Genomic DNA, 7500 nt, shown 5'->3' on the forward strand with positions numbered 1-7500 from the left:
TATATATATATATATATATATATATATATATATATGTATGTATATATATATATATATATATATATATATATATATATATATATATATATATATATATATATATATATATACACCGGTGTATATATATGTGTGTATATGTATATATATGCATATAAAATCTCTAAGCCTCAATTGATGAAAATACCATTGATGAAAACCAATTTTCCTTTCAGAAAAAGCAAAATAAATATGGAAAAGTGAAGCCCCTTAACGCTATACCATCAAAGGGGAAATAACCTGTTAATGTGTAAGTGTTCCAAGCAACGTTGGCCTGTCAAAATAAATGCCATTCTATACTGTATTGTGATCATATAAATCGGTCAACCTCCTCAAGCACTTGCTCTTTGTAAAATCATTCCAACGTTATCACTTGGGATTTGCAGCAATCACAAAATAAAACGTGAAATATACTTACCGTAGACTTTTTTTTCAAAGATTACTGGATCCAATATTTTTCTTTCCATTACTAAATTAGATTATATCTTTAATATTCATTATTTGAAAGCTAATTGCGTTCATCCCCGTCACGCTGCTTGAGATTCTTATCATAGTAAATCCTTGTTTATGCGATATCTATGCAGTACTTTCTTTTACCATTACAAAAAGAGAAATAGCTACAGAAAAACCTGTTTCTTAACTAGAAAAATCCCTGGAGAGAGAGAGAGAGAGAGAGAGAGAGAGAGAGAGAGAGAGAGAGAGAGAGAGAGAGAGAGAGAGAGAGAGAGAGAGAGGTTCCCTACGATACTCTACTAATTGCCTGAGTGTCGTTTTTCTTTTCTGGTGGTAAACATCGCTAATCTTAGGCAGTGCAACGATTCTAAATACCACTGATCTGCCCATCAGTATCCCGGAAGTCTGGTCCTAGTTTAGGAGGCATCAAAACACTCGTCTTGCGAGAGACAGTTTCCCCGTATCGTCCCAAGGTTCCCTTTGAATGTTGCGTCATAATTATGAAAGCAATTGTAATGAACCAGTGATGATAAGAGACTCAATTTTTATAAATAGCTTCTCCTAAAATATGCAAAAACACATTCTACAGGTTGGATATCATGAGGTTTTAGATCTGTATTATGCAAAAAAATAAAAACGATGAACCACAATATATTGAAAAATAATGTGATAATTTTATGACGCCTTCAACAGGGAGTTAAACTATAGTAAAGTTAGGACCACGCAAATGATAAATGCTATGAATAGAAAAAAAATAAACATGAAAATAATTTATTGAAATATGAATTAATAACATCAATCTGCATACCGCAACAACTAGTCAAGCAGACAAGTAAGTGGTTGAGTGGATGCGCATTACGAGAATCCAAGAAGCGTGATGAGATTGGCGGCAAACAGCTTCACTGTCACATCTTGCATGTCTCAGGCCACATGAAATGCAAAGGGCGAAGTCGGCACCAGAGGGAAACATTTGAGAGAGAGAGAGAGAGAGAGAGAGAGAGAGAGAGAGAGAGAGAGAGAGAGAGAGAATGGGGATTCTGTTGCCAACTTTTCAGTTATACAAAGGAAATAACAAACAAATGAGACGAAATATCTTACAACACAATCGCTATGCATAAGTATTGCCCTCTGCCTGAGCTAAAAAGCTTGACAATTTCTAAAGCTAAAGGCGCTGTGAGCCAGAGATTAATCCTTCAGGTTGAAGAATACTTTGCCTATTTTCATCAAGGGTTGCTTTCATAGATAGCCTTAAGCTCTCCGACTTTTCAGTTATCAACGGAGATTTGTTACCGAATGAGCACCATTTTCAAACTACCTTTAATAAGATTATTCAGTTCCTTGAGGAAAATCCCATTGTTTTAGATACAATAATTAAATGAGCTAAAGAGCAATCATTTATTTCTCATATTCAATGGCACGGCATATTGTATGATTCCCATTACTTATACCGATATACAGTATATATACACACGCACACAACATAAGCAGTATATATACTGTGTATATATATATATATATATATATATATATATATATATATATATATATATATATATATATATATATATATATATGTATATATATATATACACTGTATATATATATATATATATATATATATATATATATATATATATATATATACACTGTATATATATATATATATATATATATATATATATATATATATATATATATATATATATATATATATATACTGTATATATATATATATATATATATATATATATATATATATATATATATATATATATATATATATATATATACAGTGTATATATATATATACTGTATATATATATATATATATATATATATATATATATATATATATATATATATATATATATATATATATATGGTAAATTCATTCAATTTAATAACAAGGCTTTTCATGCAGATGTAAAATTTTGTCATAAAATAAAGTTGAATCATTCAATAATTTGACACGAAAAAGTGGCCCATATGAGATTTTGGCTGGTAGGAAGAATCTTGTTACATAAGATGCTATTGCTGAAAAAAAGACGCTATTATTATTATTATTATTATTATTATTATTATTATTATTTGATGTTGTTATATGTAAGATTAGTATCAGCACCTGTATTACCGCTGCTAAATAGTTATGTTTTTTATTACAATCATTTGTCTGTGTAATAGACGGTTAAAACAAAAATTAAACATCTAGACATTTTAAATAATTTTATCAAAGATGTTGCTCGCGATTCGCGCTGGAGAAACCAAAACCTAACCTACTATTACCGTAGATTTCATGGATCATGCAAAGGAAGTTTAGCTGACAGGCGAGGCTCATCCTATTCTGTATAATTACTTTTGGAACTAGGCAATTTACCTCTTGTGCACAATCGAAATCAAGTCTTTCAAGGCGTTTTGTATTCTCTGAGTGCATTTCTCATTATTCTTCTTATCTCTATTAAACTTAGTTATTATATTGCAAATAGCATAATTTACAAATATTAGGTAACTACATATTTAAACGTCTAAACTGATATATTTATTACCAAAATATTACATTTTGTTGTTTACTTGGTACGGAATATTAGTTTTATATACATATTTACAGTAAGCTATATATATATATATATATATATATATATATATATATATATATATATATATATATATATATATATATATATATATATATATATATATATATATATGCGTGTATATATTGTATATATATAATAAAACCTCAAGGAAAAACTGATATACTAAGTGAGACATGACAGGTTTCGTTTTTTATTTAATATACAAATATTTGTAGGACAAAACATCTGAAAAACATGGGCACCTACGTTTGCAACAACACGCTTTTACCAAAAGGATTAGAAAAGGGAACTTCTTGAGTGACAAGTCAAATATGCAGGTGTTTTTAGACTTTCAGACAGTTACCTACAATTCCTTTATACCAAGAATTCATAAAATGTACAAACTTGGAGTAATTAAATGCAATGAGATCTGCATGCTTCATAATTCTTAGGGACACCTGTTAAATATACCTCATATTGTATACAGTGTGTCTGTGTAATATTAATCTATTTGATCTTTACTATTATAAAAATCTATATATATCTGGATTGAGCGCATGTGTTATTGTGACTTATTGTTGGTTTCTATGTATATGTACTGGTATATAAAATGTATGCATATATATATATATATATATATATATATATATATATATATATATATATATATATATACACACACACATATGAGCGTGCGTGCGTGTGTGTGTGTGTATGTATGTATGTATGTATGTATATACAGTATAAGCATATATACAAATATACAGATGTGTGAATGTATGTGTAGGTATACATGTATGTATGTTTTTGTTTATACATACATATTCAAAATTATTTAAGATGAAATCTTATGAGGACAACGAAATTATTAGTAACTGCCTGAAGGTCTAGAAAAGCCTGCCTATCTGACGTATCACTCACGAAGCTTCCTCATCTACCGCTAATGGGGTATAAGCTCCTCTCACTATGGCGACGGCATCTTGTCGCAAACAAAAGTGGTCACGTTTTTCTGACGTTTTGATCTACAGATATTTGCATATATGGTCTTACTTTCACTGTAAAATACATTGTGAAGTTAACCTCTATCAATGTATCGGGGCTCTAGGGGAAGTCTTTAATAGAATAAGACGAAATCGGTCACAACATGAATGCTAATTTAAATATTCCATGTGGTTTTATTGCATCTGAGGATCACATGGTCTGGTAAGCTTTAAGCGCTTGCACGTGCACATACACACAAGCACACACACACACACACACACACATATATATATATATATATATATATATTTATAGAGAGAGAGAGAGAGAGAGAGAGAGAGAGAGAGAGAGTAGAAGAGTTGGAAGACCCAGGCCTACATGGCCGAGGACTGTGAAGCGTGAAGTAGCTGATGACAGGAGAAGCTGTAATTTAAAAGCTCAAGATAGACACGACATGTGGAATCTAACTGAAGCCCTTTGCGTTAATAGGCGTAGGATGATGATGATGATGATGATACACACACACACACACACACACACACACACACACACACATATATATATATATATATATATATATATATATATATATATATATATATATATATATATATATCTTCTTTCCCACCGTTAGCCCTAAATTAAGGGGTCGGTTGCCTGATGCACCCTCCCCAATCCATCTATCAAAGGCATCCTCTTCCACCCAACATCTTCTCTCCATATCATTCTTCATCTTATCTCGTCATCAATTCTCTGCCTCCCTCTCAATCATTCCCCCTTCCCCAAGAGGTTCCTCCCAATCCCTCCTACTCCCTCCCCCCCCCCACCCCCCACCCAACCTCAACACATGTCCACACCATCTCGGCCGTGACACTCTTATCACCTCTGGAATCTTTATTACACCTGTCATTCTTCTTATTTCATACTTTTCCAGTTTTTCAAGCAGTGATGTTCTTATAATCTACCTTAAAATTCTCATCTCTGTTCTCTGAAGCTTTCCCTCCTCTTTTCATCATGAAACCAACGTTTCTAATCGATACATCAACTTTGATCATATTACAGTGCTATGGATATTGACTTTTATCCTAATCTCAACTTCAGCCTCACATCCTCCCTCCTGAATTATAGTTGATCCCAAGTATCTAAATTGTTACACCTGTTTTTTTTTTTTTTTTTTTTTTTTTTTTTTTATAAACTAGCCTCTATTTTCATGTATGGTTATCCTGTCCCTACCTTCCTTACTGCTTACCACAACCTCAGTCTTAACCACATTTACCATCAAACTAACCCCCTTCAAATTCTCCTGCCACTCAACAACCCTTCTCTGTAAGTTCGCTGTAGTTACCACATTCCAAGACATCACCTATCTGCTTAAATATAGAAACCATTAGACTCTCCTCCCAGTTTTTAGACATTATTTCCTCTTCCCATATCGCTCTAAAGAAATCCAGCGTTCATTCTTCCCTCTCTGTACCTAGTATCTTGACCATTTTAATTCTAAGCTCCGATGGACCTGGTGCTTTACCCTTTTTCGTTTTACTTAATGCCCTCTTCACTTTCGTATCTCCCTTGTGGGCCCTCCACCTTTGTGCTTCTTCCAATTCCTCTCTCTCTCTCTCTCTCTCTCTCTCTCTCTCTCTCTCTCTCTCTCTCTCTCTCTCTCTCCTCTCTCTCTCTCTCTCTCTCTCTCTCATTTCCAGTATTCAATAGTCAAAATATTCTCTCATTCTCCTCTTAACATCTTCACCCCTATGAAATATATTTCCATCGCTATCCTTGATAACACCCAATTTCCCCAAATTCTATATCTGCCTTATCCTCAGGTTTGAAATCTTATAAATATCCCTTTTTCGTTCCCTTTTTCTTAGCCTTTCATTCAATTGCTATAACACTTTTCTAGAAGCTATACCTACTTTTTTCCTCGAATCTTTTTCCTCTTCTATGTATCATTCCTTTGCACTCTACACTCACAAATATCTGTTTACTGATAGATACACAGATCGAAAGATGGATGTTTGTTTGTTTTTATATGCGTCGATAATATTTAATAAATTAAAGGACAGGTACTCCCCAAAAATTTTACAAAAAGAATCATTGTCACCTGTATGTTACACTTTGCCTCAAAAATGCCCTCAAGCGTATTACCCTGTTTAATCTTCAACATTTTTTTCGTCTTTCTTTCCGGAGAGCAAACATCAAAACACCAAATATGTCAGCATGGAAATTAAAACCTAGATATCACTCCAGATGAAGTTTCTACCTTTGCCAAAAAATCGACATTGTAAAAGTGGAAGAAACGTTCATGTCTCAACTTCTGGATTAGTTTTTGTCAAATTTAGTCAAATTTCTTCGAAACATTGGCCTTAGATTAATCGCTTTATGTAATAAACACCAAGTGCACATGCAAGCGCGTGTGGCGAAGTATCTATCACATAAAATGAAACATACTTGGTTTTGTCAAGTGTATCCATTGATAGTTGGGAACCACTGACAATCTTCCTTCATGCGTGCTTTAAAACTTAGAATACCGAATTATGAATTCATAAGCTTTGCACTACTATTGTTAATAGCTTTATTGTCTCACTGGACACAAAGTTCTAGTTTGAATTAAAGCCTAAAGTACGAGCAGGATTGATCAGGGTTATCTACTTACAATAAGAATGATCTATTTCCATGAAAGTAAATGAATTGTTTCCAAAGAAAATAAGTACCTAGTGTGGATTCTCTCTCTCTCTCTCTCTCTCTCTCTCTCTCTCTCTCTCTCTCTCTCCTCTCTCTCTCTCTCTCTCTCTCTCTCTCTATATATATATATATATATATATATATATATATATATTCATTCTCCTTGTGATCAACTTCTGTGTCCCTAATAAGGTCACTTAATGGAGGTTTCATGTCATGTGCATCAACGGAATGCTGATGTATGCCCCAATCTTTGTGTAAGCTTGAAGCCTCCTCCTAAGGAGTGTCGTCGTGTGGAACGGGAGTGTCAGCTCCTAAATATACAGTATACTGCACTGACCACAGGATGACTATCCCCAGGAGGAGACTTTTAAGCTTACTCCAATAATGAAGCCTAACATCATCATCTCGGTGGATGCACAAAAGTAACCCCAATTAAATGACATTATTAAGGGCACAGAAGTTATGCACGAGGAAGATGACTATGGGGGCTATTGATTATCGAAGCAGTGTATATCAGAATACAGCAACCTGTGTTGAACGTTCAAGTTTCTTTTGGCTATGTCCTCCCCTCCGGCAAGAAGACATTAGACAGCATGCTACCAGAACTTATCCAGGAGCCTTGGGAATTGGTGTAATAGCTTCATAAAAATTCAAGATTTTTCTCGAGGTATTTGGAATTCCAAATAAAATTTTGAAAGGCCATTAAAGATCATGATGTCTTCAGTAGTCTTTCCATAAATATTTGTGAAAAATATCTTTGCAAAATATCTTA

General features: G+C 33.2%; 1 protein-coding gene across 5 annotated transcripts in view; it reads right to left on the reverse strand.

Annotated features, from left to right (window-relative positions):
- The window catches only part of LOC137646047 (steroid hormone receptor ERR2-like), a 541572-nt gene that overhangs the window by 85381 nt on the left and 448691 nt on the right, over positions 1 to 7500 (reverse strand). The gene's annotated exons all lie outside the window — the stretch shown is intronic.

The sequence above is a fragment of the Palaemon carinicauda genome, chromosome 8, assembly GCF_036898095.1.
Source record: "Palaemon carinicauda isolate YSFRI2023 chromosome 8, ASM3689809v2, whole genome shotgun sequence".
In the NCBI taxonomy this organism is placed as follows: Eukaryota; Metazoa; Arthropoda; class Malacostraca; order Decapoda; family Palaemonidae; genus Palaemon; species Palaemon carinicauda.